This window comes from Brachyhypopomus gauderio, unplaced genomic scaffold (assembly GCF_052324685.1).
Source record: "Brachyhypopomus gauderio isolate BG-103 unplaced genomic scaffold, BGAUD_0.2 sc235, whole genome shotgun sequence".
Taxonomy (NCBI): Eukaryota; Metazoa; Chordata; class Actinopteri; order Gymnotiformes; family Hypopomidae; genus Brachyhypopomus; species Brachyhypopomus gauderio.
Window position 1 is genome coordinate 67,582 of NW_027507056.1, and position 9,544 is coordinate 77,125.

The window sequence follows — 9,544 nt, forward strand, 5'->3', positions numbered from 1 at the left end:
GAGATACTATCCACTATACTAACGAGGACACGTGCTGTGTCTCGCAGTGATGCTGAGTCAGGTGACGTGCACTTGTCCCCTTGATTTTAAAGTACTCTGAATCATTGTGCCTGCAAGGAGGTGGTAAAAAGAACACATTGTGGTGATATTGACTCACTGTTGCCACTCCTCTTTTACCATCGTCAGTTTGTGGACTTATGATAGGAAAAACTCAAAGAATCTTGGTGACCTACAGGTTTGATTCATCTGCCTTCCTAGTTAAGTCATGCAAACCATTTGCTGCAAAATTGGCTTTAGCTACATTGGCAATTCATTTTGTCTTTGTATTCCAGTGCATTGTACCGAACTGCAATATCCATCTTAGATCAACTGAGATTTTGCATTTCTCTCTTTCCCACATGCAAGTTCTGAATTTCTTGGCACACATTACTGCTTTACATCTACTAAAAGCACTCCAGAGAAAGCTTCACTTCATACCTTCATGAGGTAGCTGTCGTTTGTACTTGTATTTTGGTGGTATTTTTGTTTTTTTTTTGTTTGTGTGCGTTGTTTGTCTACTCTTGGAACATCCTGTGATTGGTTAGGGTAGGATTAGAGTTTAATTATGTTGGCCTCAGATTCTGGTTAATTCCAGGCTTCTTGTGCTAACCTTGTTGTTTGTTAGCTGTTGTTGGCAGTAATTAGTTGCTGCAGGTGCACTTGCCGCCATGCTCCAAGGAGTGAATTGGGGGCGGATACATTTTTTCTCCAGCTTTGTTAGTTCTTCCTCAGCCTCGCTTCTTCTTTCCTAGCCTCGTTAGCGCAGTAGGTAGCGCGTCAGTCTCATAATCTGAAGGTCGTGAGTTCGACCCTCACACGGGGTAGCAGAAGCTTTTTGAAAAGATTGACGAGCCCCCAAAAGATGCTCAAACGCTCTTTCCTTATTCACTCGCATGCTGAGCACACCCCCTACCTGAAAATAGTATTGGCACATGACTCTTACAGGTCATCCCTAGTTGATTCAAGCTGTGCTTTTTCTTTTGTAAATTCGCGTGTACACAGCAAGTTGTGTTGCATCCAATTCAATTCTCTCCACTGACCGTTCAGTCAATACCTTGATGGCGTCTGTATTGACACCTCTACTGAGACATCAAGCTGCCTCTTTGGAGCATGTTCGCTCCCAGATCAAACTGCAGTGTCGTGGTGCCAACACAGAATAATGGACCACGTCGGACACTTTTCACTTTTGATTCTTTTTGATTCACTTTTGATGACACGCTTTTGAATACCTGATCACCTGGAATTGGTACCAGCTTGAAGTTAATAGTGAGTAGACTTATGGAGATTCATTTATTTGAATTTTCTTCTCAAGCCATTTGCAACTCAGAAGCAATGACACTTGTGCACTCATCATTGAGCTTGAGGAAGTCCAAGGAATTGATCTCTATGTTACTCTCGCTCCGCCGAGCTGCGATGGCCGAGAGGTTAAGGCGTTGGACTTGAAATCCAATGGGGTTTCCCCGCGCAGGTTCGACTCCTGCTTGCAGCGTGAGTGTCTTGTTGGGCGTGTGGAAAGAGAGAGTGTGCTCTCTTCCTGCTAGCCAGTTTTAAATATGCTTCTCATGCCATTTGCAACTTTGTGCTGCCAAACTTTAGCAGTCCTAACTGATCCTGAAATAGTCCCAGGAATTGAGTTACAAATGGCTGCTTCGTCGTTACAATGTGTTGGCATGGAAATGCAGTGGGGTCTCTTGCAGCGTAGAGGATTAACTTGCCTCTCTAATGTGATTTGTGATGAGACCTTATGCCACCAGTGGGGAGAGCTCGCACTCACAGGTGCTTCATCCAAAGATCTTCATGCAACATAGCGATGTCTTGTTTCAGGTAAAAGAAAAAGTGCCACATTCTTTCATGGCCGGTCACTGGTTGCTCCGCCTTGCGCTAAAAGAGGGTCTCCCCGTCGGGGAATCGAACCCCGGTCTTCCGCGTGACAGGCGGAGATACTATCCACTATACTAACGAGGACACGTGCTGTGTCTCGCAGTGATGCTGAGTCAGGTGACGTGCACTTGTCCCCTTGATTTTAAAGTACTCTGAATCATTGTGCCTGCAAGGAGGTGGTAAAAAGAACACATTGTGGTGATATTGACTCACTGTTGCCACTCCTCTTTTACCATCGTCAGTTTGTGGACTTATGATAGGAAAAACTCAAAGAATCTTGGTGACCTACAGGTTTGATTCATCTGCCTTCCTAGTTAAGTCATGCAAACCATTTGCTGCAAAATTGGCTTTAGCTACATTGGCAATTCATTTTGTCTTTGTATTCCAGTGCATTGTACCGAACTGCAATATCCATCTTAGATCAACTGAGATTTTGCATTTCTCTCTTTCCCACATGCAAGTTCTGAATTTCTTGGCACACATTACTGCTTTGCATCTACTAAAAGCACTCCAGAGAAAGCTTCACTTCATACCTTCATGAGGTAGGTGTCGTTTGTACTTGTATTTTGGTGGTATTTTTGTTTTTTTTTTTGTTTGTGTGCGTTGTTTGTCTACTCTTGGAACATCCTGTGATTGGTTAGGGTAGGATTAGAGTTTAATTACGTTGGCCTCAGATTCTGGTTAATTCCAGGCTTCTTGTGCTAACCTTGTTGTTTGTTAGCTGTTGTTGGCAGTAATTAGTTGCTGCAGGTGCACTTGCCGCCATGCTCCAAGGAGTGAATTGGGGGCGGATACATTTTTTCTCCAGCTTTGTTAGTTCTTCCTCAGCCTCGCTTCTTCTTTCCTAGCCTCGTTAGCGCAGTAGGTAGCGCGTCAGTCTCATAATCTGAAGGTCGTGAGTTCGACCCTCACACGGGGCAGCAGAAGCTTTTTGAAAAGATTGACGAGCCCCCAAAAGATGCTCAAACGCTCTTTCCTTATTCACTCGCATGCTGAGCACACCCCCTACCTGAAAATAGTATTGGCACATGACTCTTACAGGTCATCCCTAGTTGATTCAAGCTGTGCTTTTTCTTTTGTAAATTCGCGTGTACACAGCAAGTTGTGTTGCATCCAATTCAATTCTCTCCACTGACCGTTCAGTCAATATCTTGATGGCGTCTGTATTGACACCTCTACTGAGACATCAAGCTGCCTCTTTGGAGCATGTTCGCTCCCAGATCAAACTGCAGTGTCGTGGTGCCAACACAGAATAATGGACCACGTCGGACACTTTTCACTTTTGATTCTTTTTGATTCACTTTTGATGACACGCTTTTGAATACCTGATCACCTGGAATTGGTACCAGCTTGAAGTTAATAGTGAGTAGACTTATGGAGATTCATTTATTTGAATTTTCTTCTCAAGCCATTTGCAACTCAGAAGCAATGACACTTGTGCACTCATCATTGAGCTTGAGGAAGTCCAAGGAATTGATCTCTATGTTACTCTCGCTCCGCCGAGCTGCGATGGCCGAGAGGTTAAGGCGTTGGACTTGAAATCCAATGGGGTTTCCCCGCGCAGGTTCGACTCCTGCTTGCAGCGTGAGTGTCTTGTTGGGCGTGTGGAAAGAGAGAGTGTGCTCTCTTCCTGCTAGCCAGTTTTAAATATGCTTCTCATGCCATTTGCAACTTTGTGCTGCCAAACTTTAGCAGTCCTAACTGATCCTGAAATAGTCCCAGGAATTGAGTTACAAATGGCTGCTTCGTCGTTACAATGTGTTGGCATGGAAATGCAGTGGGGTCTCTTGCAGCGTAGAGGATTAACTTGCCTCTCTAATGTGATTTGTGATGAGACCTTATGCCACCAGTGGGGAGAGCTCGCACTCACAGGTGCTTCATCCAAAGATCTTCATGCAACATAGCGATGTCTTGTTTCAGGTAAAAGAAAAAGTGCCACATTCTTTCATGGCCGGTCACTGGTTGCTCCGCCTTGCGCTAAAAGAGGGTCTCCCCGTCGGGGAATCGAACCCCGGTCTTCCGCGTGACAGGCGGAGATACTATCCACTATACTAACGAGGACACGTGCTGTGTCTCGCAGTGATGCTGAGTCAGGTGACGTGCACTTGTCCCCTTGATTTTAAAGTACTCTGAATCATTGTGCCTGCAAGGAGGTGGTAAAAAGAACACATTGTGGTGATATTGACTCACTGTTGCCACTCCTCTTTTACCATCGTCAGTTTGTGGACTTATGATAGGAAAAACTCAAAGAATCTTGGTGACCTACAGGTTTGATTCATCTGCCTTCCTAGTTAAGTCATGCGAACCATTTGCTGCAAAATTGGCTTTAGCTACATTGGCAATTCATTTTGTCTTTGTATTCCAGTGCATTGTACCGAACTGCAATATCCATCTTAGATCAACTGAGATTTTGCATTTCTCTCTTTCCCACATGCAAGTTCTGAATTTCTTGGCACACATTACTGCTTTACATCTACTAAAAGCACTCCAGAGAAAGCTTCACTTCATACCTTCATGAGGTAGCTGTCGTTTGTACTTGTATTTTGGTGGTATTTTTGTTTTTTTTTTGTTTGTGTGCGTTGTTTGTCTACTCTTGGAACATCCTGTGATTGGTTAGGGTAGGATTAGAGTTTAATTACGTTGGCCTCAGATTCTGGTTAATTCCAGGCTTCTTGTGCTAACCTTGTTGTTTGTTAGCTGTTGTTGGCAGTAATTAGTTGCTGCAGGTGCACTTGCCGCCATGCTCCAAGGAGTGAATTGGGGGCGGATACATTTTTTCTCCAGCTTTGTTAGTTCTTCCTCAGCCTCGCTTCTTCTTTCCTAGCCTCGTTAGCGCAGTAGGTAGCGCGTCAGTCTCATAATCTGAAGGTCGTGAGTTCGACCCTCACACGGGGTAGCAGAAGCTTTTTGAAAAGATTGACGAGCCCCCAAAAGATGCTCAAACGCTCTTTCCTTATTCACTCGCATGCTGAGCACACCCCCTACCTGAAAATAGTATTGGCACATGACTCTTACAGGTCATCCCTAGTTGATTCAAGCTGTGCTTTTTCTTTTGTAAATTCGCGTGTACACAGCAAGTTGTGTTGCATCCAATTCAATTCTCTCCACTGACCGTTCAGTCAATACCTTGATGGCGTCTGTATTGACACCTCTACTGAGACATCAAGCTGCCTCTTTGGAGCATGTTCGCTCCCAGATCAAACTGCAGTGTCGTGGTGCCAACACAGAATAATGGACCACGTCGGACACTTTTCACTTTTGATTCTTTTTGATTCACTTTTGATGACACGCTTTTGAATACCTGATCACCTGGAATTGGTACCAGCTTGAAGTTAATAGTGAGTAGACTTATGGAGATTCATTTATTTGAATTTTCTTCTCAAGCCATTTGCAACTCAGAAGCAATGACACTTGTGCACTCATCATTGAGCTTGAGGAAGTCCAAGGAATTGATCTCTATGTTACTCTCGCTCCGCCGAGCTGCGATGGCCGAGAGGTTAAGGCGTTGGACTTGAAATCCAATGGGGTTTCCCCGCGCAGGTTCGACTCCTGCTTGCAGCGTGAGTGTCTTGTTGGGCGTGTGGAAAGAGAGAGTGTGCTCTCTTCCTGCTAGCCAGTTTTAAATATGCTTCTCATGCCATTTGCAACTTTGTGCTGCCAAACTTTAGCAGTCCTAACTGATCCTGAAATAGTCCCAGGAATTGAGTTACAAATGGCTGCTTCGTCGTTACAATGTGTTGGCATGGAAATGCAGTGGGGTCTCTTGCAGCGTAGAGGATTAACTTGCCTCTCTAATGTGATTTGTGATGAGACCTTATGCCACCAGTGGGGAGAGCTCGCACTCACAGGTGCTTCATCCAAAGATCTTCATGCAACATAGCGATGTCTTGTTTCAGGTAAAAGAAAAAGTGCCACATTCTTTCATGGCCGGTCACTGGTTGCTCCGCCTTGCGCTAAAAGAGGGTCTCCCCGTCTGGGAATCGAACCCCGGTCTTCCGCGTGACAGGCGGAGATACTATCCACTATACTAACGAGGACACGTGCTGTGTCTCGCAGTGATGCTGAGTCAGGTGACGTGCACTTGTCCCCTTGATTTTAAAGTACTCTGAATCATTGTGCCTGCAAGGAGGTGGTAAAAAGAACACATTGTGGTGATATTGACTCACTGTTGCCACTCCTATTTTACCATCGTCAGTTTGTGGACTTATGATAGGAAAAACTCAAAGAATCTTGGTGACCTACAGGTTTGATTCATCTGCCTTCCTAGTTAAGTCATGCGAACCATTTGCTGCAAAATTGGCTTTAGCTACATTGGCAATTCATTTTGTCTTCGTATTCCAGTGCATTGTACCGAACTGCAATATCCATCTTAGATCAACTGAGATTTTGCATTTCTCTCTTTCCCACATGCAAGTTCTGAATTTCTTGGCACACATTACTGCTTTGCATCTACTAAAAGCACTCCAGAGAAAGCTTCACTTCATACCTTCATGAGGTAGGTGTCGTTTGTACTTGTATTTTGGTGGTATTTTTGTTTTTTTTTTGTTTGTGTGCGTTGTTTGTCTACTCTTGGAACATCCTGTGATTGGTTAGGGTAGGATTAGAGTTTAATTACGTTGGCCTCAGATTCTGGTTAATTCCAGGCTTCTTGTGCTAACCTTGTTGTTTGTTAGCTGTTGTTGGCAGTAATTAGTTGCTGCAGGTGCACTTGCCGCCATGCTCCAAGGAGTGAATTGGGGGCGGATACATTTTTTCTCCAGCTTTGTTAGTTCTTCCTCAGCCTCGCTTCTTCTTTCCTAGCCTCGTTAGCGCAGTAGGTAGCGCGTCAGTCTCATAATCTGAAGGTCGTGAGTTCGACCCTCACACGGGGCAGCAGAAGCTTTTTGAAAAGATTGACGAGCCCCCAAAAGATGCTCAAACGCTCTTTCCTTATTCACTCGCATGCTGAGCACACCCCCTACCTGAAAGTAGTATTGGCACATGACTCTTACAGGTCATCCCTAGTTGATTCAAGCTGTGCTTTTTCTTTTGTAAATTCGCGTGTACACAGCAAGTTGTGTTGCATCCAATTCAATTCTCTCCACTGACCGTTCAGTCAATACCTTGATGGCGTCTGTATTGACACCTCTACTGAGACATCAAGCTGCCTCTTTGGAGCATGTTCGCTCCCAGATCAAACTGCAGTGTCGTGGTGCCAACACAGAATAATGGACCACGTCGGACACTTTTCACTTTTGATTCTTTTTGATTCACTTTTGATGACACGCTTTTGAATACCTGATCACCTGGAATTGGTACCAGCTTGAAGTTAATAGTGAGTAGACTTATGGAGATTCATTTATTTGAATTTTCTTCTCAAGCCATTTGCAACTCAGAAGCAATGACACTTGTGCACTCATCATTGAGCTTGAGGAAGTCCAAGGAATTGATCTCTATGTTACTCTCGCTCCGCCGAGCTGCGATGGCCGAGAGGTTAAGGCGTTGGACTTGAAATCCAATGGGGTTTCCCCGCGCAGGTTCGACTCCTGCTTGCAGCGTGAGTGTCTTGTTGGGCGTGTGGAAAGAGAGAGTGTGCTCTCTTCCTGCTAGCCAGTTTTAAATATGCTTCTCATGCCATTTGCAACTTTGTGCTGCCAAACTTTAGCAGTCCTAACTGATCCTGAAATAGTCCCAGGAATTGAGTTACAAATGGCTGCTTCGTCGTTACAATGTGTTGGCATGGAAATGCAGTGGGGTCTCTTGCAGCGTAGAGGATTAACTTGCCTCTCTAATGTGATTTGTGATGAGACCTTATGCCACCAGTGGGGAGAGCTCGCACTCACAGGTGCTTCATCCAAAGATCTTCATGCAACATAGCGATGTCTTGTTTCAGGTAAAAGAAAAAGTGCCACATTCTTTCATGGCCGGTCACTGGTTGCTCCGCCTTGCGCTAAAAGAGGGTCTCCCCGTCGGGGAATCGAACCCCGGTCTTCCGCGTGACAGGCGGAGATACTATCCACTATACTAACGAGGACACGTGCTGTGTCTCGCAGTGATGCTGAGTCAGGTGACGTGCACTTGTCCCCTTGATTTTAAAGTACTCTGAATCATTGTGCCTGCAAGGAGGTGGTAAAAAGAACACATTGTGGTGATATTGACTCACTGTTGCCACTCCTCTTTTACCATCGTCAGTTTGTGGACTTATGATAGGAAAAACTCAAAGAATCTTGGTGACCTACAGGTTTGATTCATCTGCCTTCCTAGTTAAGTCATGCGAACCATTTGCTGCAAAATTGGCTTTAGCTACATTGGCAATTCATTTTGTCTTCGTATTCCAGTGCATTGTACCGAACTGCAATATCCATCTTAGATCAACTGAGATTTTGCATTTCTCTCTTTCCCACATGCAAGTTCTGAATTTCTTGGCACACATTACTGCTTTGCATCTACTAAAAGCACTCCAGAGAAAGCTTCACTTCATACCTTCATGAGGTAGGTGTCGTTTGTACTTGTATTTTGGTGGTATTTTTGTTTTTTTTTGTTTGTGTGCGTTGTTTGTCTACTCTTGGAACATCCTGTGATTGGTTAGGGTAGGATTAGAGTTTAATTACGTTGGCCTCAGATTCTGGTTAATTCCAGGCTTCTTGTGCTAACCTTGTTGTTTGTTAGCTGTTGTTGGCAGTAATTAGTTGCTGCAGGTGCACTTGCCGCCATGCTCCAAGGAGTGAATTGGGGGCGGATACATTTTTTCTCCAGCTTTGTTAGTTCTTCCTCAGCCTCGCTTCTTCTTTCCTAGCCTCGTTGGCGCTCATTGTCGACTGTCAGTCGAGGTAATTCTAGGTAACTCTTGGTAGCGATATCCAATCACCTTTCAGCCTGCTACCAGAATGATATCAAGAATTGGCCAATCGTTGGCCTTATCGCTATCAAGAATAGCTCGACAGACTGAATGAACCAATCACAAGACGTATCGCTTCCAAGAATGGGCGATGACGACACGGTGTCAAATGCCAATCGCGAGCGTCTCACAGCGCTCCTCAGAATTTAAGTTATATAGGCGGGTTTTAGGGGAGAGTTATATTCAGTTCAACATTAACTTTCGTAGCTGGTCTGCGCTCGTTTCTTATACATTCTCGGACACGGACCTTTCGACGTCTACAAAGAAAAATGTAAGTATAAATATAAACGTATTAAGTGTGCTAGCTTAGTAGGTTTTGTTAACGGCGCATCGCGCTATGCAAGATTACTATCCACCGTAATTCAGCAGCATTTATATACGTAGTATTGACTTAACTCTATGATATCTATTTGTATGGAACGAAGAAAAATGTATGTGTAAATATAAACGTATCAAGTGTGTAGATAAAGTGTGCTAGCTTAGTAGCTTTGCAAGATTACTATCCACCGTAATTCAGCTGCATTTATATACGTAGTATTGACTTAACTCTATGATATCTATTTGTATAGAACGAAGAAAAATGTATGTGTAAATATAAACGTATTAAGTGTGTAGATAAAGTGTGCTAGCTTAGTAGCTTTGCAAGATTACTATCCACCGTAATTCAGCTGCATTTATATACGTAGTATTGACTTAACTCTGATATCTGAACGCCATATCAACCACTTAGTCATAGCATCGGGGCAT

At 44.2% G+C, this 9,544-nt stretch overlaps 11 non-coding genes across 11 annotated transcripts; 8 read left to right on the forward strand and 3 right to left on the reverse strand.

Annotated features, from left to right (window-relative positions):
- Window positions 1–790: 790 nt before the first annotated feature.
- trnam-cau (transfer RNA methionine (anticodon CAU)) lies at window positions 791–863 on the forward strand. The gene has a single exon. It is a non-coding gene; the product is annotated as a tRNA-Met (tRNA).
- Window positions 864–1,446: 583 nt separating this feature from the next.
- On the forward strand, window positions 1,447–1,528 carry trnas-uga (transfer RNA serine (anticodon UGA)). Its single transcript has one exon. It is a non-coding gene; the product is annotated as a tRNA-Ser (tRNA).
- A 404-nt stretch (window positions 1,529–1,932) lies between these two features.
- trnad-guc (transfer RNA aspartic acid (anticodon GUC)) lies at window positions 1,933–2,004 on the reverse strand. The gene has a single exon. It is a non-coding gene; the product is annotated as a tRNA-Asp (tRNA).
- Window positions 2,005–2,767: 763 nt separating this feature from the next.
- trnam-cau (transfer RNA methionine (anticodon CAU)) lies at window positions 2,768–2,840 on the forward strand. The gene has a single exon. It is a non-coding gene; the product is annotated as a tRNA-Met (tRNA).
- A 583-nt stretch (window positions 2,841–3,423) lies between these two features.
- On the forward strand, window positions 3,424–3,505 carry trnas-uga (transfer RNA serine (anticodon UGA)). The gene has a single exon. It is a non-coding gene; the product is annotated as a tRNA-Ser (tRNA).
- Window positions 3,506–3,909: 404 nt separating this feature from the next.
- trnad-guc (transfer RNA aspartic acid (anticodon GUC)) lies at window positions 3,910–3,981 on the reverse strand. Its single transcript has one exon. It is a non-coding gene; the product is annotated as a tRNA-Asp (tRNA).
- Window positions 3,982–4,743: 762 nt separating this feature from the next.
- Window positions 4,744–4,816, forward strand: trnam-cau (transfer RNA methionine (anticodon CAU)). The gene has a single exon. It is a non-coding gene; the product is annotated as a tRNA-Met (tRNA).
- A 583-nt stretch (window positions 4,817–5,399) lies between these two features.
- Window positions 5,400–5,481, forward strand: trnas-uga (transfer RNA serine (anticodon UGA)). The gene has a single exon. It is a non-coding gene; the product is annotated as a tRNA-Ser (tRNA).
- Window positions 5,482–6,719: 1,238 nt separating this feature from the next.
- trnam-cau (transfer RNA methionine (anticodon CAU)) lies at window positions 6,720–6,792 on the forward strand. The gene has a single exon. It is a non-coding gene; the product is annotated as a tRNA-Met (tRNA).
- A 583-nt stretch (window positions 6,793–7,375) lies between these two features.
- Window positions 7,376–7,457, forward strand: trnas-uga (transfer RNA serine (anticodon UGA)). Its single transcript has one exon. It is a non-coding gene; the product is annotated as a tRNA-Ser (tRNA).
- Window positions 7,458–7,861: 404 nt separating this feature from the next.
- Window positions 7,862–7,933, reverse strand: trnad-guc (transfer RNA aspartic acid (anticodon GUC)). Its single transcript has one exon. It is a non-coding gene; the product is annotated as a tRNA-Asp (tRNA).
- Between the last annotated feature and the right edge of the window lie 1,611 nt (window positions 7,934–9,544).